General features: G+C 40.5%; 1 protein-coding gene across 6 annotated transcripts in view; it reads left to right on the top strand.

The window, feature by feature from the left end:
- The window catches only part of Gcnt1 (glucosaminyl (N-acetyl) transferase 1), a 47,891-nt gene that overhangs the window by 5,269 nt on the left and 22,656 nt on the right, over nt 1–19,966 (top strand). For 2 of the 6 annotated variants that reach the window (XM_046459479.2, XM_058583995.1), the window contains exon 1: nt 11,580–11,959. The exons of 1 other annotated variant lie outside the window; for it this stretch is intronic. The gene's annotated coding sequence lies outside the window, so the exon portion shown is untranslated. Of the gene's footprint in view, nt 1–10,767; nt 10,890–11,579; nt 11,960–19,966 lie in introns of those variants that run through there. 3 more of the 6 variants (XM_046459477.2, XM_046459480.2, XM_046459478.2) reach the window with 3 other exon arrangements.

The following is a 19,966-nucleotide window of genomic DNA, read 5'->3' as shown; positions in this document are numbered from 1 at the left end:
GGGTTAACAAATATTTAACTCAAAGGGGTGGGGGAGAAACTTTAAAAACTGAAAAAAAAAGTTCCACTTAATACTCTTGCACAAATTCTGTGTAACAGAGGGGGAATAAACCAAGACAAACAGAAAAACAAAAAGACAGGAGGGACAAAGAAAGACTCTACCCAAATCAAACTCCTTATTGTGCTTTAATAGAGAAGATGTCCAGAGCACTAGTTCAAAAATTGAACCCATCCAAGGATACTCAAATTGCTAAACGTGGCACCTTTACCTGGTGGGGTTGGAGTAGGTCCGTAGTTGGGGTCCAATCTGAACCAAATTGTAGCACCTAAACATTGCCAATAAGAACTAAATTCAGACTTAGGTTTAAGGAGAGACTTCATTCAAAAAGATTACTGCAATAAGGAGGAGGGGGTATCGCACAAAGAGAGGGTATTCTAAAAGGGAGAATGCTTCAATTGAAGGAACTGGCAGCCTTTTCATGTCAGGCAGAAAAGGGCCTTCTTCTTCCTCCTCCTCCTCTTTCTCCTTCTCCTCCTCCTTTTCCTCTTTTCTTTTTCTTTATTTCTCTTTCTCTTCCCTTCCACTCTCCTTTCTTCTTTTAAGTAGGAGGAGTAAACAATATCAGACAGAACCAGTATGGTGGAGTGGGACGAACAGGTGACGGGAGTGGACAATTGATAAGGAGAGGTTTCCTTTCTGGTCAGCTGAGAAGCAGCTACTTAGAGAGGCCCTGGAGGGGTTTATTTGGGAGGAGGAGAGAAACCTGACTAACATTTAGTCAAGTTAAACATTTTAGTCAGAAGAGTCAGTGGGATATAGACATCCACTAATCACTTAGGAGGTTAGGAAACTGAAGGGTCTGTGTGTGGCCTTGTCATGGGCAAACAGGTGGTTATCCTCTGTCTTATCTAAGTCATACTGTCACAGAAGAGTGGGCAGCTGAAACCCCAAACCTTGCTTCTTGTTTTCCCATGAAAGAAAATTTACAGTCTGACATAAAAAGCCAAGCAATAGAATTTAATTATGAGTGAAAGTAAAGATGTCTAGATGAACCCAGCTACTATGTATAACTATATAATGCTAATGAAAATTTTTAAAAACTAAAAAAAAATTAAAAGAAAGTAAAGGGAGCCTCAAGCAAAGAATACGAGAGAGAGAGAGAGAGAGAGAGAGAGAGAGAGAGAGAGAGAGAATCATCTCTGAGCAGAGACCAAAAAAGGAAACAATGCTACTCCCAAATTTATTGCTGTTTGCTATTCACCAGGAGAATTGGGGCTTACCTTCTTCAGTCTTCACCGATCACATGTTTATCTCCTTTATGTCAGGAGGGGGAGTTTTTTTACTCTAGTTGATCCTCTCTGGAACTGTCATGGAGACCACCCTATTCAGGGGGGCTTCATCTACAAGGCAATTCCATGTTAATATAGGTGGTGGGGTCAAGGACCTGAAAAACTTTGTCTCAATGCACTTGAACCACAACGGAAATTTCCCTTCTGATATACATTGAGAAACCTATGGACATAAATGTACAATGACCCCAGTTAACCTATTTGGGAATTATCCCCATTGATTTTTCATTCTTGACATTATTCTTAATGGATTTCCTTGATTTCCATGTGATTGTTCTTAGGGTTATTACTTTTGTTGTTGTTCTACAAGTTACCTGCAATTTCAAACAAACCCTGTGATCCTAAGTTACTGGCTCACATTTCACTCCTCATTACTAACTACTACTTAATGTTTCCCCTCTCAAGGACTGGAGACTCTAAATCATATAGGGAACAAGAGGCAATGAAATCAAATTATCATCTACTTCCTGCTGATTAGGGACAGGTATCTCCAGTTCTTGCTATCTGTCAGTAAAATGCTTTGATTATGAGCAAGGTCTATCCAAGGGGCCACAGTAAATCTCTGATTCAGTAGAAACAGATTGTAAAGCCATCGAGGGATGGAAGCCCTATGAGAAAAATAATAAAACATAAATATTGGAATAAGATTAACGCAACAATAGTCACAGCAACACCTGAAAAACATTAGTGAGTATGATAATGATTGTGGGTAGCAGCAATTTCTTCCACCAGGAAGTGCCAGAACCATGAATTAAAAAGTCCTCCAGGTGATAAGGATGGTGAGGATAAAGCATCTGTTTGGGAGTGCAAATCTTTGAGAGCTTGAGTTACATTGTCAGAGTTATCAGGAATGTAAAGGCAACATTCAGTCTGAATGATGACACAAGTCCCACCCTAAGCTTCAATGAGAATATCCAAGGCCATTCAGTTCTGTAAAACAGCTTTTCTCATGAGTGCCACCTCTGTGTTAAGGTGTCATTGAGAGTTCCTTGGGTTGTTGTTGAGTTTTTTTGGTTGGTCAGAACTTCTAGGCTACATCCTTTAGCCCAATTTGTGGAATGAGCAATGAAGCAAAGTGACCATACAGATCTCCCCCATATATAGTTAAGATTGGGGAGGTTTGTAGGCTGTTTTTGTGTCCACCACCTATCCATGAGTACCCTAGAGTACATCTTCCCAACCAGCCTGGAGAAAGCCAGTACCAAAAATTGGGCCCACATATCCATGGTATACCATTAGGTAATGGCCATCTAATTCTAGGTCTGAAGAACCAAGTAGTCCCAAACCAATCATCAGTTTATAAAATCACAATATATTGACATTGAGATTCTGGGGTCCATTCTAACTCCTGTGAGGAAGTAGGCCACTTATCAAAAGTTTGGTAATATTGTTCCCAACATATTGGGGCTCTCTGATCTACATATCCTTTGGTTGATGTAAGCCATATGTATCTATCCCAAATTTGACAGTAACCATCTTTATATATTTGACATCTGGCATTAACTGTGGGAAAAGAGGAGTAGATGGACTCCAATGTGGTTTAATGGCTGTGAAAGCTTAGAAGTTAGTGTGCTCCAAGAGAAGTTTTTTCTTTGACCTGGGTATAACAAGGTCTCTTTACAGGCCATAATGTAATATCTGCACGGGTAGAGTCATTTCTTCCTCTTGTTCTAGCATTAAAAATTATAATTTTGTACAATTATTTCCTTGAAGGGAGACACCCAACAAGAGAGTATCAATCAATTTTTCTGACTGTTCACCTATTGACCACATCAAAAGAAAAGAACTAAGTGCCTTGGGTGGATATCTAACTTGGTTAAGATATCATGACCCAATAATGGAATTGGATATTTAGCCAGTACCAAAAAAGGATGGGTAAATAGCATGTCTTCCCAACTATAACATGGAAGAGAAGTAAAAAGTCTCACCTTGGGTATTCTGTCAAATTCCACTACCAAATAGGAACCCGCAGAAGGACAATCAGAGACCAAGGTTAAACCACTTATCGGTGGTGCCTATATACAAAAGGAATTGAATGGCTCTGTTTCAACCCCACTGATGGTGACTATTGGGATACCAGCTGATTCCGAAGACCTGCTCATACTTGGACCCTCATTTGGAGAGCACCCCATCTGACGTACCTTCACCACTCTCCAGTGGCCTCTTCTGCCACCTATCAGGCCAGGAGAATTTGGAAGCCTGCCTTCAGTTGACAGACATCTTCATGGGCTCAAGGGTCCTACGGGTAGGGGTGGCTCAAAAAGCCACAGCCAATAACTGAACCTGTCTCTTGTTCCCTTTTTTCTCCTTTCACCAGTCCCTTAAGATGTCCTCCTGGTCTCATTTATAAAAGACCTGGGAGGCTACCTGCAGCAAGTCATCAAGAGAAGTCCCAGGGAGCACTGCCATTTTTTGTAATTTTTTCTAATATCTGAGCATGTTGCATAATGAATTTATCTTTTAAAGTAAGTTGCCCTTCGAGAGCTGTAGGATCTAAGGGGGTATATTTCTTAGGGCTTCTTTCAATTTTTTTAGAAAAGCCATGGAGTTTTCTTCCAAACCCTGATGAATAGCTGCCAATTTCATACAGTTAATAGGTTTCATCCTGTTTTTAAGTTCTGCCAAAGAAAATGATCATAGGATCCCTATGTCACCTGCCAGTTGAATCATCATCTATTGGGGCCCTCAGTTGGGGCAGCTGAAGGACCCACAGAATATAAGGAGTTAGTAATATGGAAATCATTCCTCAAAACCCTAGAACCTTCTGTCATTCAGTGTTGCTCTGTGTCTGTTACAGTTTGATTCAAAATTACCCATTATATCTCTCCAGGTTAGATCAAAAGCCTGGATTAAATGTTGTAATTCCTCTGTATATTTATCAGAGTCATCAGAACAAGTTTCCAAATCCTGTTTGATTTGTTTTAGACTCTGTATTCAAAAAGGCACCTGAATACCGAATGGCCAAAACTCTCCATTTGTCTCTTGAATGGGCATTATCTGGTAATGGACCCAGTAAAGATAGGCTTATGGCAAGGCAAACCAGAATGGGAGGAATGGGAACAGTCGATAATGTTGGGTATAGTGTAGGAGTGGAACAATTAGGATTCCATATATCTAGTGTGAAGTACATTTCTGAGAAGGAAGAGGATGTAGTGCTTTTTGTTGTTGTTGTTGTTGTTTGTTTGGTTTGGTTTGGTTTTGCTTCTTTGTACTGGGGACTGAACCCAGGAGTGCTTAAGTACTGAGCCACATCCCTAGCCCTTTTTATTTTGAGACAGGATCTCAGTAAGTTGCCTAGGTCCTTGCTGAATTGCTGAGGCTGGCTTTGAACTTACAATCCTCCTGCCTCCGCCTCCCGAGTGGCCGATCCTCCTACCTCTGCTTCCGGAGTTGCTGTGACATGCACAGGATCAACAAAGGATTTTGAGTAGGCGCATGAGAGATGGAGAAAAACACAGAGAAAAAGAAAACACAGAAATATTTTTAAGCATAGCTGGGGTCAAATAGGACACTGCACTCTGATGGAGGAACATTGACCCATAACTAGCTCTGCAAGCTTATTATATAGAGTCTCATAATTAGGAAGTTAAACTATAGAGGCATTGTAAATCATTCAAGACTTGTAAGTTATCAAAAGGCTTCTTTGTGCAATAAAAGTTTACAGAACTAGAAACTTTTTTTTTTTTTGCAGCTATCCTACTGTTTGCAGCTATTCTGCTGCACCCAGGAAGCCCATTGTCCTGGAATGTCTGATAATTGTTAGCATCAGAGCTGAGTGCCAAGGCTGTTAACATCCTTCTTTTGGCAAGGAATGTTTCCCAGGCTTGGCTTTTGCCAACACTGCGGGATCAGCTGATGACCGGGGGCGCATGACTCTCCACACCAAGTCACTGGGATTACAGGTGTGTAACACTGTGCCTGGTTTAAGCCAGCAATTTCTAAACTTATCATTGCTAGAAGTGTCCCATCAATACCACACTTAGTGAAAGAAAGTCTATACACAGGGAACCTCTGACCTTCCTTATTCCTTTCTTTCTGCAAAATGAATCTAGATGGAAAATAGTATCAGACTTTATACTACCATTGATGAGCCATTTTTTCTTTGTACCCTAATTCATATCGAGGGCATGCAACATTACAAATGAAAATCAATCTCTCTCTCTCTTTTTTTTTTTAGTTGGACACAATATCTTTATTTTATTTATTTATCTTTATGTGGTGCTGAGGATTGAACCCAGGGTCTTGCACATGCAAGACAAGCGCTCTACCACTGAGCCGCAACCCCAGCCGGAAAATCAATCTCTTTTTAAGGGTCTCTAGGTCAAAGCAGTCCTGGCTTCTTGGGATATACCCCAATGGGGTGATAATCATATCAATAATGATGGTTGATTTCCCATCTATAAAGCAAATAAAGTCAGAGTCTGTCAATGTCCAGGCATTCTTGAGCAGTACTGATGCCTAAGAGAGATGAATTTATGAAGGTGACCCTCCCATACATTTCATTTTAAACCCAGGATCGGGAGGTGTCCCTGTGTGGGTCCCAAGAACCACATAGGTGTAGCATGCCTGAACAAGTTCCTCAACTCATGGCTTATTTGTTGATCCTTTTGTCACTCAAGCTTATAATCTAATTTTAAAAACATCTTTTAATAACTTTATGCCAGACAATTGATATAACTTGAGGAAGTGACCCTTAATCCTTGTGTGATGAATTTTAAGGGTAGCATAGATCTGATGTTAAAAAGTCAAGGGGAACAGAGATTTTTGTGTCCTTATGTTGGAAGCATAGCAAGTCTAAAAACAGCAACAGGATAAATGCCATTATTAGTAATAATAAAGAAGAACAAGGATCATAGTAGACAAAGATGGGGACTTAAGTACCCTCCAGATTCTGGATATAGCCTCTAAACGGAGATGGTATAATGCCCACTCCTAAAGTCAGTCAGGTGTATGCCATAAGACAATAGCCACAATAGCAGTCTCACTGCCATTATGGGGATCTTGCTCCAAAAGGTGTCACAAAAAAACCAAACCAAAACAACAACAACAAAAAAGTGAGTAAAAAAGTTTGCCAGCCAGAGAAGACAAGGTGCCAGTGTGGTTACTGTCTGCACAAAAAGCTGAACAAGTGCATCAAGATGGCATAAGGCAGGGCTGGGGTTGTGGCTCAGTGATAGAGCACTTGCCTAGCAGGTACGAGGCACTGGGTTTGATCCTCAGCACCACATAAAAATAAATAAATAAAAGTATTGTGTCCATCTACAACTAAAAAAAATTTTTTTAAAAGATGACATTGACATAAGGCAGACAGAACATGGGCCTGACATATGGAGGAGCTTTTAGCAGAGAAAAGAGTTTACAGAGAAGTCCAAGGCAATAGGCAAGATATCAGAGGCTTACTTGGGCATGGTTTTAACCAAAGCTGGGAGATGAACAAGGTGAAGTTTAAATACCTGTCCTGTAGATGGTGCTGATCTGAGTCATGGCAACAGGTTAGATGTCACAGGAGAGTGGGAAGCTGTAGCTCCAAACCTCAGTTCTTATTTTCCCGTTGAAAAAAACTTTAAAGTCAGATACAAAAAGCCAAGCAAGATAATTTTATTATGAGTGAAAGTAAAGGAAGCCTGAAAGTATTGAGAAAGACAGTGGGTCATCTCTGAGCAAAGAACAACAAAGAAAACTATGCTACTCCCAAATTTATCATTATTTTATATTTGCCAGGAGAACTAAGTTCCACCTTCTGATCTTTGCCAATCACATGTTTATATCCTCCTCCACACCCCAGTTGGTCCTCTCTGGAACTGTCATGAAACCACCCTATTCAGGGGGACTCTATCTACAAGTCAATTTCATGTTAATATGGGTGCTGGGGTCAATGACCTGACAAACTTCATCTTAGTGCTCCCGCACTTCTAAAGAAATTTCCCTTCTGATATGCACTGAGAAAACCTATGGCCATAAATCCTAACTGTACAATGAATGACACCTTGATTCCCGTTGTTTCCACATGTTTATTCACAGGGTTGTTATCTCTGCTATTGTTTTACGAGTTACTTGATGGTTCACTAAAGCTAATTTCAAAGAAAGCCTGGGATCCCACTATGTTATTGGTTCGCATTACACTGCTCATAGTAATAACTATTGCTTAACAATGCCAGGAAAGGTAGTTCTCTGGAGGAAGTGATTTCCCAGAAAAAAAAAAAAAAAAGGAAAGGGGATTTCTTTAATCTTCACCATTTTCCAGGAGCACAAAGGTGAGAGAAAGTTCAGAATTATCTTTCTATTTGTCCTTTTTTGAATGTACTTATAACTCCAGTTCTATGATGATTTTTAAAAATATATTGCTACTGTTATCAATCATTAGACTCCAAGAGTTGTGCTTGTCAGGAATTCCACACGCCTATAATATCAGGACAGTTGGTGTGTGTGTGATGGTGAGTTTACTGTTTGTGTTGGTTATTAAGCTATATCTCAAAGCACCTCGCTCCATTCTCTGTTCTGTGTGCTGGGGCTGGGACTTTGTAAATCACATTTCCTGTAAAGTTTTGCCAACAGCAGGTGCCCGAGTGGACAAAAAGCTCCTTCCCATTTGCTTACCCTTTCTAGACGTGGCAGATGATACCAGTTTTCAGAGTTGGCTCCACTCTCTCTGACCCAGCCTTGAGACTCACCTTCAGAAATAAAAGTTCCATCCAGGGACCACTGCCTCCTCTGAGGTCTAACTGAGGTTCTGACAACCCCAGAGCTTCCTCTCTGTTCAGCTGAGTGGCAGATGCTTCCTGCAGTTGTGTCCCTCTGTTACCGCAGTATTTCCCTTGCTGTCTTTCCAATCCTCCAGTATCTGTCTGAGTAATTCTGTTTTCTCTCTGGGCCCTGACTCATACACCCCTAAGCCATCCAAGAAATACCTTCTGAATTGTTTGTACAGATTTATGAGTATATGTTATTGCAGTAATTAAAACAAGTGAATTATATTTATGGTATACAGTTGTCTATATCCAACAGACAGATAAGACATATTCTAAAAGTTTATGAATCCATTGTTTAGATCTTGAAATTCATTTTGCTCTCAAAATAGTAGACCTTGAAATTGGATGGTCAGATTCATCAGTGTTCATAATGCAAATGAAGTACAATTTGGCATAAATAGGGTGAGGAATTAGCATTGCTTTGACAACATATATTTAAAGTTCCAGTCTATATTAAAATATACACAGATTTTATCTACCTTTTTTGAAGTTAAGAAGTGTGTTTTCAGGAGCTGGAGATGTAGTTTAGTTCCATAGTAGAGCACTTGCCTTGGGTTCTATCCCCAATACTAAAAAAAATAATGTTATGATGTTCTTGTAGGCATACCATGTATTGATGATTCAAAACAAACTCAAAATATACTATAAACTCAGGGAAAAAAATTAGTCATGTGAAGATGGAGGAAACAAGGTTTATTCTAGAGAAAAGAAGTGACAGAAATAGTTTGAAATATCCAGTTACTAAAATTTATAAAATTCATAATAAATTATTGAGGGTTTTCACAGCATATATGCTTTTTCCATGGTTTTACTTGAGGATTTTAAAAAATATAATTTTGCTTCTTAGTAAACATAGTCATGGGGATTAGGGATAGAAGGAGAAAGCAAGTTGCAGATATTATTTTTTTTTCTAGTTTGGAGTGAATACACATTTAGTGTATTTTGCAAAAGATATTTGGGGTTTATGCTTTTGAGTCCATAGAAAAACATAAGCTACAGATTTAAAGGAGCTCATGTGTTTCTCAAATTGTAGATCTTGCACATAATGCTCCCCACCCCCAAACCCCATGCTGGAAATCAAACATAGGGCCTCCTGCATACATCTTTGCTATTCTCCACTCATCCTACCACTGAGCTACACATAATATATTATTAAAAAACGAATTTCCTACATAAAATTAAGGCAAGATGTTCTAAGAACATCATTGAAGAAGGTATCTCCTAGGGATATAGGGAGAAAAAGGCAAAATTTACCTTGCTTCAGGAGTATATCATTAAGACGTAGACCATTGTCCCCCTATAGTTTGCCTGGGAAATGGTACCTCATTCAGTAGCACTCTGGCTTGGGTCTGGGGAGTGACAGAGAATGGGAAAAAGGAGTCCAAAGCAATCCTCATAGAATTCCAAAGCATAGAACGGGCCATAACTTATCAGAAATGACACACAGAGTTAACATGAAACCTGTGTGGTTTACATGTTGTGGCTAATTTATGCTCACTTAACTTGCTCATCTTTGCTGTTCTCCACTCATCTTTGCACGAAGTCTTAGCAGACACTCCCGAGGGCATCTAAATCTCTTAAAGTCTAAAGCCCAAGAAGGTGGGCTGCAGAGACTCAGTGTTTTCCTCCAGACCAGACCAGTCCTGCCCTCTACAGCCATAGTTCTCCCCTGTGTAACTACCTCCCTCCTTTGGCTGGGATGATGAGTACCAGGCAAGTTTACATGTTACAAAGGAACTCACCCAACTCACAAGGTTTCAGCTTTCTCCAACAGCTACATCAGGATGTGTGGGTGGGCAAGGTGCTGTAGTTCCTTCAGTTTTTTTCTATACTGGTGTGTTGTACAGAAAAATGATTTGAAGATGAATACATTCCCATTCTGTTTTCTAGGAGCTAAGAACCCAACAGAAGACACATGCAATATTCCTCTTGTTACCAATAAGACTGTGCCAACTTTCGTAATTGACACAAAGGCATATGCTGTAAAGGTGGAAGAGATGTTATTCACTTTTCATGAGATTCTGGTTTGTTTCTCAATTTAATCTTAATTTTTATGTAAAAATAAACATAAGTATGAAGATTTTTGTTATTGTTTTGGGAGTTTGGTGTTTTTTGGGGGGGGGAATGTTTGTTTTTGTTTTGCTTAGTTTTTTTGGTACTAAGGATTGATCCTTGGGCCTCACCCGTGCTGTGTCACTGAGCTGTATTCCAGCCTCCTATAGTGAGTTTTTAAACGCTAAATTTAGTAAGCAAAACTCACCTGGAAAACAACAAACCTTCTATGGTCATCTCTAAACTAACTGTACATGACATAAAGAACACTAACATTTAAACTTTTCTTTTTTTGAAAACATACATATATTCATTTTTAAAAATCACACAAGCAGCACTTCTCGCATTTCCGCCTCCGAGAAAGGAGCTATAACATTTTTTTTTTTTTAAGACACTTAGCCCTTAGGCTGAGAATCAAAGAATCCTGGGCGCTTTAGGAAGAAAGGGAGCACTTGGACGCTCGCTCTCATCTTGGACCACAGTAGTGCCCAGAGGGCGCCCTGACCTCAGTTTAGAGCAGCGCGCCCCCAGCTCGAGCCCGCGCAGGTGGGCGAGGCGGGTGTGAGGTGGGTCGGCCCGGGGTAGGCGGGGCCTTGAGGGGTGGGCCCAGGGGCGTGGCGCCGGCGGGAAGATCTGGAGGCGCTAGCCCGGAGCGCGAAGGGTACCGCGCGCGAGGAGCGGCCTTGTGCTCAGGTTAGGGCATTTTTTTGAGCGTCGGGATCAGAAACGCTCGCTCCAGGTAACCAACTCCTCAACAGCTCCTTTGCCTGGCCTCCGGGCAATGAGCGAGGACTGGGATGGGTGCGAGCGAAAGAGCCGGCTCTTGGCCAGGGCCCTACTGCTCCATGCAGGATGGGCTCCGCCAGGGAGAGGAAGCGGAGATGGGGAGGGAGAGAGGGAACCCACCCACGTTCCGAGTGTGCTGGGAGCTGGGGATGGAATCGTCGCGTCCTCTCTCGACCCTCCTTTTCCGTCCCGGGACTGGGACGCCGGTACCCAGTGTCACCTGGAAGTCACTTCCAGGAGGTGGAAGTCTCTTTCTCGTTGGTCCTCGAAGCGAGTAGGAGCTTAGAAATGGGAGGGCATGGATAGACAAGGAGCGAACAGTTGCTGTCGTCTTTTGGGTACCAGGAGCTTTAACTTTAACTCCGTTTAACCCTAACCACAGCCCAACGAAGAGGCATTATGACCCCGTTTTACTGATAAACTCGATGCTGAAATAATGACTTGCACTGTGTTAAACAATTAGAAACAGAAATGCTATTCTGTCAGCGGTTTCCAAAGCCCTCTTCCTTCTTGCTCTTCCTCTTTTATTCTCGTGGGATTCTAGGAACCTCGTGCTGCAGGATTCTTTATAAAAACAAGCGATTCTTCTTAAACAAATTTTGCTTTTTTTGTTTTGTTTTAGTACTCAATCGCTGAGTCAGTTTCTTGCAGTTTGGGGTTATTACCTCTTGAAGTGCAAGAATATCCGGCGCACATCCCCTCGCAGCTCTTTCTCTGGGTCCAGTGTGAAAAAGAGGCACCTCTTCCCGAAGCAGCCTTGGGGGAGGTTCCCTGCAGAACCAAACTGGGAACTGCATGCGGCCCAGGTGGAGCTAAGTTCTGTGGTTACTTGGCTTCCCATAAATGCCTGTAAACCTTGCCTTAGACGCCGGTTGCCTTATTACTTTTTTTTCTACATAGAACAGAGTAGTGTTTTTACAAATAATGGAGCAAGAGGCAAGGTGGAAGGATATATGGTGTTTGAAGAAAGTAATGGTGCCTTGAGATGTAAAGGCGGCCATAGCTTTTAGTGGCTTCAATTTGGTGAGTAGTAGGGGAGAAACGTGGTCTCTTCCTTTGACATGCTGCTCCCCTTTCAGAGCTGTTCTGAAACTCAGGTTTGTTTTGTCGGAGGGAAGAGAAGGAGTTAATGTTTTTCAAAGATCAGTGTAAATTACCTGCTTGAAGCTTAGACCATTGCTGACAGGTCCTCCTGCGGGAAGTTATTATAACAGATTTCATTTATGGCAGGGAGGAAAACTGTGTGTGGGTATAATTTCTTACTGGTCGTTTTTAGGCTTTCAAAGTAATAGTTTTGGGAAACCTTGATTTCTTAGAAATGGCTAGCTTCTTTATCTTTAAATACAATGTACTATACTGTGAATTTACATTTCTTTTTTGTTGGTAGATTATATTTGTACATAAATAATGGGATTCATTGTGCTATATTGCTACATGCCTGCTAATTTACGTTTTATTTAAATTGGGGATTGAACCCAGGAGTGCTTTACCACTGAGTTACATCTCCAGTCCTTTTTAATTCTTATTTTGAGACAGGGTCTCACCAAGCTGCTGAGGCTGGTAGCAAATTTGTGGTTCTTCTGCCTCAATTTCCCAAGTCACTGAGATTAAGGGCAGGTGCCACCATGCCTGGTGTGAATTAATTGATTAAATAATGTTTATAGTACTGGAGACTGAATTCAGGACTCATGCATGCTAAGGTAAATGCTTTACCATTGGGCTACATCCCCAGCCTGTGAATTTATTTTTTAAAAGAGTTTTGTAGGTAGATGAAACAGGTTGATTTCCCAGCCCCCTTATTTCATGGTGAGGATTTGAAGGTTGCTTGCCACCCTTTCTTCATTTCTTTCAACCTGACCCTCTTACCTTCCATTACAAATATTACTGGATTCCATCCTTCATTAATTATATTTCACCCTTGATTAATTGCAACACTACTTTAGTCACAAGTTGCTACTCTTCCATTTGTAATTTAGTTGCTTGACAGTAAGGAAATACTTTCCCCTAAAGTGGGGTTCACAAAATCATTCATCTACAGGAACAGAACAGGTAATGCACAAGAGTGCTTGTTGGGAGACCAGGTGACCTGCAGAGGATCTGCTAAATCTATGTGGGTATTTGGCCACTTCCACCGGTAACCATGTAGGAATTTTGGTTCATTGTGGCTTGATCTCTTTATATTTTTTTCCCCACAAAAGTAGCTAAAAAATCTTTATCTTTTTTGTTTTTTTTAAAGAGTAGAACCTGATTTTTAAAATTTGTTGTTGTTGTTGTTGTTAATGGGCCTTTATTTTATTTATTTATTTATATGTGGCGCTGAGAATGGAACCCAATGCCTTACACATGGTTAGACAAGTGCTCTACCACTGAGCTATGACCCCAGTCCATAGAACCTGATTTTAAATGTTAACTTTTTTAATACAAAGACTCAAACCTGATTTTGTTCATGCATCATCCATTTGGCAATTTCTGCCTTAGAAACTACTGTTTATACATAATAATTATATTCTTAAGTAAATGGAGAATTCTGAATTATGATATAAATATTGTATATTTTTCATGAAATGAGGTGGTAAGAAATAGAAATTAGTACTGTTGGGAATGATCTCGTTTGATTAACAATGCTGTTTTCTGTGAAAAGTGTGTCATATTTAGGTTGCATTGAATAATGTAATCTTTCATGGGGACAACTAAAGACAACTTACCATTATATTAATATTCATTATAGTAAGCAATGTACTCCTGGTTCCAGGACAAGATGTTAGATGCCTAACTCCCTGTGTTAAAAAGGGAATTCCCTACTGACTGTTCATATAGATCAAGTGTGGTATGTTCTTGGGGGGACTATCTGCATTCTTGGCATTGATACTGGAGGCATGGCTAAGTGTTGTCTTGTTTTCTTGTTGCCTATCTGAGGCAAATGTCATGTATGTTCAGAATAGTATTTCCAAACTTTGGCACTTCTGACACTTTTAGCCCAATAATTTTTTGTGGCAGGAGATTGTGCTGTATGTTGTAGGACCTTTAACAGCATCCCCAGCCTGTGCCCACTAGATGCCAGTAGCACCCTCCCTCCAATTATAACAACCCCTAATATCTACAGACTTTCCCAGGGAATGAAGTCACACCTGGTTGGGGGGCGGGGAGGAGAGTAGGCCAGTATTTAAAATGCTCCAGACATTTATGAGCTGGACTACAGGTTACATACAATGAAGTTTCAAACTTCCAGTGATTAGAGAAGCTATTTGTAAATTTAAACAGTTGACCTTTTAAGACATTTTTATTTTATAGTTACGAAACCAGTATTCTCTGTGAATGGCGGATGTGTTCTGCCAAGTTTTATTATCTCCAAAGAAATTTCAAGTGTTCAATGTATTTAATAAATTGTTGTTATGGTTTAGATATAAGGTGCCTCCGAAAGCTCATGTGTGAGATGATTCAAGAAAGCTTAGGTGAAATAATTGGGTTAGGAGAGCTTTAACCTAATAAGTGCATTAAACCATTGATAGGGGTTAACTGGGGCTAACTATAGGCAGGTAGGGTGTGGCTAGAGGAGGTGGGTTCCTGGGGGTGGGCTTTGGGGTTCCATATTTTTTCTCTGGTCTGCGGAGCTCTCTGTTTCCTGATTGTCATGCCCTGACTGCTTTCCTCGGATGCACCCTTCCACCTTGATGTTCTGCCTCACCTTGGACCCAGAGCAACGGAGTGGGCCACTTGGTCTGGACTGAGACCTTTGAAACTGTGAACCCAAAATGAACTTTTCCTCTTCTACATTGTTCTTGTCAGGCCTTTTGGTCACAGCAGTGAAAAAGCAATAAGCTTGAAATGTTGGAAACTAAAAAGGAACTCTAAACTAATTTTTGTTTCCTCCTTTTAATTCTTGATATCTTTTAGGTTTTTAAGGTCATGAGATATCAATAGACCAGGCTTATCAATTTGGAAAAATTCATATAATCTCTAATATTAGAACCCCAAGCAAAAAATAAACAAAAATTCCAATACTGAGATTTAGTGCAATTAAATTATGTGCAGAGTAAAATCCATTTTTAGGAAAAATTAAACTCATTTTTAACTACCAGTAATAACTGAAAGTTTCATGTATTTCTGTAGGCTGAGAAATCCCAATTTTATGAAAAGAAGCTCTGTGTGATCTGCAGCTCATATCAGAAAAAAAGGTCTTAAAATTTTAACCTTCTTTATTAGGCCTTAAATAAGCTAGAGAGGTAAAGAAACACAGCCATGCTTATTAAAGATGCACTCTTAACTAGGGATCGACTAATTTTCAAGCTAATTTGCAAAACTCAGGACTGGCTAACATAATTTGTGGGGCTTCTTGTTTTTTTTTTAAAAAAAAAGTTAAGAATTTCAGGGTGGTGACACAGAGCCTTAAGGGAAGTACAGGGCTCTGTGTGACTATATGGGCTATACAGCCATAAAGCTGGCCCTCATATCTAAAAGGAAGGCTGTGATCACAAATGCAGATCTAGAAAATGAAGTGTAGCTACTGCCATCGAACACCTGGAGTTTCTGACTCATTGATTACACTTTCATTTCCAATCAGGAATCTGTACGTATATAGTAACCAGTGCAATAAAGTTACTGAGAAATCCTCCCATGACTAATTTTTCTTTTGCTAAAGAGGTGGCCACATTGCTGCTTAGGTTTCTGGGTACCTTGGCCACCTATTTATTCAGGCATTCTCTGATCAACTCTTCAACTGAGCATCTGTTCGATGTCAGGCATTGCTGACTCTGGGTGACAGCTGTGAACAAGACAGTGTCTTTCTTTATGCGTCATCTAGTCTGGTGACTAGAGGAGTGGGCAGACAGGCACACCATCACACAGGCTACACAGTCCTCAGTGGTGCTTCAGAAAAGCACAGGGTGTGGGAGAACATGCAACCTGGGCACCTAACCTGGTTTAGGGGAAGGAGACTGCTCAGGGCAAGTCTCTCCTAAAGATCATTATTTAACTAACGGAAGACCTGAAAAATGAGTAGAAAATAACCTAATAGCAGGGTGAATTTCCACGAAGAAAGAGTTGAGAGCTAGAAGGAAATGTGACCAGGGAGTGAGGTCTCTTGGTTCATTTTTAGGATTTTGGATTTTAACATCATGGTGGTGGGAACCCACTAAAGGATTTAAAATGGGAAATGAGATAATTTGGTTTGTGTTTTTAAAATGATCACAGCTGTTGCTTTTATGATGTCTTTGTATAAGCCAGAAAAAGGGGTTCATTCTGGGTGGACCAATTTAAAAAGATGGACCACTTAGACCCAGTGAGACCAGGACAAAAGGTATCAGTCCCCTCTGCTAGTCGCATAGTGCTGGCACAGCATGTACAATCATATATGGACACCCTGGGGTGGTGGCAGGGGGATGGGTGTGAGCAAAGAGTGCCAACTAAGGCTTTTGCACCCAGGGATGGTGTAGTGGCATTGAATAAAATTTAATGGCAGAGAGATACTGAGTTTGAGTTTGTAGTTAAAATCAGTAAGAAGGAGGTAGTTATTTGGATATGGTTGATAGGGAGATAATGAAGATGATTCAAACGTTTGTGGCACAAACAACTTAGAAGGGTGTGATGTTGAAAGCACTTATGATGTTTGAGAACACCTGAGGAGGACTAGGTTGGCACTGGGTGGGAGAGGGGAGGTAATTCCACTTGGGGTATGTTTTGCTTATAAGATGTCCTAATAGAGACCTGGAGTAGGTATCTGGAATTCATGAAGAGATCTCAGGTAGAAATACATGTGTGAGAGCTGTTGAATATAAATATTCATTGCATATAAGAAAGAGCACCCAAAGAGATGAGCAGAGTGTGAAGAGAAAGGGGCTGGCCCCACAGCATCCCACCATTCTGTTTGGAGAGGAGGAGAAGCCAGATTAAGACAACTGAAGTGAAAAGTACATTTTCAGGATAAGGAGGAAATCTGGGGTCTGTGGTTTTCTGTGTGTGTGTGTTTGGATTGAGATGGCAGAAACTGCACATGTTCTAATGCCCCCTCAGAAGTTCAGATATAGCAAGAGGCTAAAGATGCAGGAGAGAGAAATAAATGACAGGACCAGCTTTCAGAGAAGATGAGAATTTGGGCAGATGATTGGTCTGTGATGGAGGAGAGAGGGAAGGGATGGGTATAGATGCCTTTGATTTGGGAGCCAGGATTTCAAGACTTTGCTTTTCTCTAAAGAAAGAGGTAAAATTATTGTAGGAGATTGCTGCATTTGTGTATGCAGTGAGATAGTCTTCAAGCAGTGCTTATTGAGCATTTTGTTTCTTTCAAGTTGTTTTATTTTTGTAGTATAGGGGACTGAGCCCAGGGCCTCCCACACGCACAAACGTGGTGCTACTGAACTACACCCCTGGCCCAATTGAGCATTTTCCAATCCAAGCTTCATTATTGGCTGGGTGGAGAGTGTTATGAATAATGTTGATGACCACTAATCTTGGCCTGAAAATAGCCTCCCACCACGTTTTCTATAAACTACTTCCTGTCTTTTTAAGATTTTTGTTTTATTTTTTTGTGATGCTGGAGATTGGATCCTGGCCTTATGCACACTAAGCAAGTATTCTACCACAGAGCTATGTCTCTAGCTGTCCTGTTCAAAAAAAAAAAAAAAAAAAGAAAAGAAAAAGAAAATTAAAATGGGATTTACTTTTTAGAGAAAAGTTTTGGATTTATAGTAAAATTGAACAGAAGATAGAGATTTTTCTATCGCCCCCACCCCACACATATATACAATCTTCCCAGTTATCAGCATTCCCCAGGAGAGGGGCACATTTATTTTAATATCATACAGAATATTATTTCACTGCCCCTCTAAAATCATACGTGTTCCACCTATTCATCCTTCCCTCAGGCTAACTCCTTAAACCACTTACCATTTCCTGTCTCTTCAGTTTGACCTTTTCCAGAAGGTCATATAATTCAAGTCATACAGAATGTAACATTTTAAACTGATTTCTCTCACTTGCAAAGGTGCATTTAAGTTTCTTTCATGTCATTTCATAGCTTGATAGCTCTACTTCCTGCCCTTGACCTTATACTTGATGACTAAAGGGAGTAGTACTCCACACAAAGCTGAGTCTTCTGATGGACTTGAACTCCACCAGAGGTGAGGCTCCTGGAGGGGAAGGGCCTTTTCAAATCCTCTCCTCACCAGGCAGGTTCAAGTTCAGGGTAATGGCTTTCAACATTGATTATACATTAGGAACATGTGGGAAGCTTTGAAAAATTCTGCTGCCCAGGTCAAACTCCAGACCAATTTCATCAAATCTCTGGCAGGGGAACTCAGTTCTTGGTGTTTTATTGAAGTCTTTCCTGTGGTTTGAACATACAGCCAAGGTTGAGAACCACTCATCCAACGTGGGCCCAGGTAAGGTTAAAACCATTCTGCTGTATTGAGCTGTAGCTCCTGGTGCTTGGCCCTTACTGTATTTGTCAATTGTGTAAAGCAGAAAAAGAGATTGAGCTATTCGTATTGGCATCCAAAACAGGATGCAAAGGATAGTCCTTTGGAGTAGTGATGGGAAATATAAGAACTTTTTATAATTTTGTACACACTTAAGAAAGAAATCTGATTGTTTTTTATATTTAAGGTCTGGGTTGCCAATGGTGCCTCTGTTAGTCTTATGTCCTGTAAAGTGAGTGTGGCTTCCTAAAGTTGAGAGGGAGCCAGGGACTCCTTGCTTGGGTGTGGCATTGCTCACCTGTCTATTAAGCTTATGATGAGATGGTGCAAATTATGAACTACAAAGTACCATTGAGTGGTTTCATTTTATAAACACCAAGGCTTTAAACCAGAGCATCTCTCCACCATTTAGTCCTTGGGTGGGTTACAGGTGTACTGAGATCTTGCTTCTCTCTCAGCCCTTACCTTTCAGCCAAGTAGTTTATTAGTTGCCTTTTTGGATATATGTTGTGGCATGAGACAGAACTGGGGGAGGAAACTGTAGATTAGATTTCGGAGGCTCTATAACTGATCTGTTTAATGCTCTGGAGAAGGAGAGTGACCATCTAAGGTGTACCTTCGAGTATCCCTGGTGCTCTTGTTGCCACTTGCCTAGGAGTGGCTGAGTTCCTAGGTACCTACATTTTTCTCTAACAAAAAGACAGTTTCACATCTGCTGTGGTTTTTTTTTTTCTTTCCCCCAGTTTTGCTATGCCCATCATAAGTATTTTGCGAAGGAAGGAAAAACTAAGGTAAATGTGAGGATCCTACAATTAGACCAAGAGGGATTTACTTTTCAAAAGAAATATCTAGTTGGTCATGGTGATACATGCCTGTAATTCCAGTGACTCTGGAGGCTGAAGCAGGAAGATTGCAAGTTCCAGGCCAGCCTCAGAAACTTTGTGCCCTGAGCAACTTAGAACCTGTCTCACTAAAATATAAAGTACTAAGGATGTGGCTCAGTGGTAGAGTGCCCCTGTGTTCAATTCAAAAACAAAAAACAACAACAACAAAACCCTGCCACTTTAAGGCATTTGGGAATGTTTTTGTTGTAATATGAACATGTTGCCAAAAAATATTGTATTATTTGTTGTCAAAACTCTTAAAGAGCCGAGCATGATGATGAACACCTGTAATCTCAGAAGTTTAAAAGAGTGAGGTGGGATGATTACAAGTTGAAGGACAGCCTCAGCTATTTAGCAAGGCCCTGAACAATTTAGCAAGACCCTGTCCCTAAATAAAAAATAATAAGGGCTGGGGAACAGCTAGGTGTCAAAGTATCCCTGGGTTCAATCTCTAATAGCAAACAAACAAACAAACAAAAAAACTCTCAAAGAAAAAAAATATTAAGAACTTGAAACAATTGTATACTTTGAAAGTCTTTTAGGAAGAATATTAATGAGTTTTGAAACCATTTGTTAAATATGTAATACCTGCTGGCTATTTCATTGTACCTGATAATTAATTGAAACTTGCCAGTGTTATGCTCGAATTTGGGACCCCCAAAAGACCACCAGAGACCAAGATCGATGTAAACAGCAAAGAGGTGTTTCTTGCGAGCTAGCTCAGTCCTCCGAGC

This window comes from Marmota monax, unplaced genomic scaffold (genome assembly GCF_021218885.2).
Source record: "Marmota monax isolate L192 unplaced genomic scaffold, Marmota_monax_Labrador192_F-V1.1 WCK01_AAM20220418_F8-fsc00059, whole genome shotgun sequence".
In the NCBI taxonomy this organism is placed as follows: Eukaryota; Metazoa; Chordata; class Mammalia; order Rodentia; family Sciuridae; genus Marmota; species Marmota monax.
The sequence above is the reverse complement of the archived record's forward strand: the minus strand, read 5'-3'. Positions and strand labels throughout refer to the sequence as shown.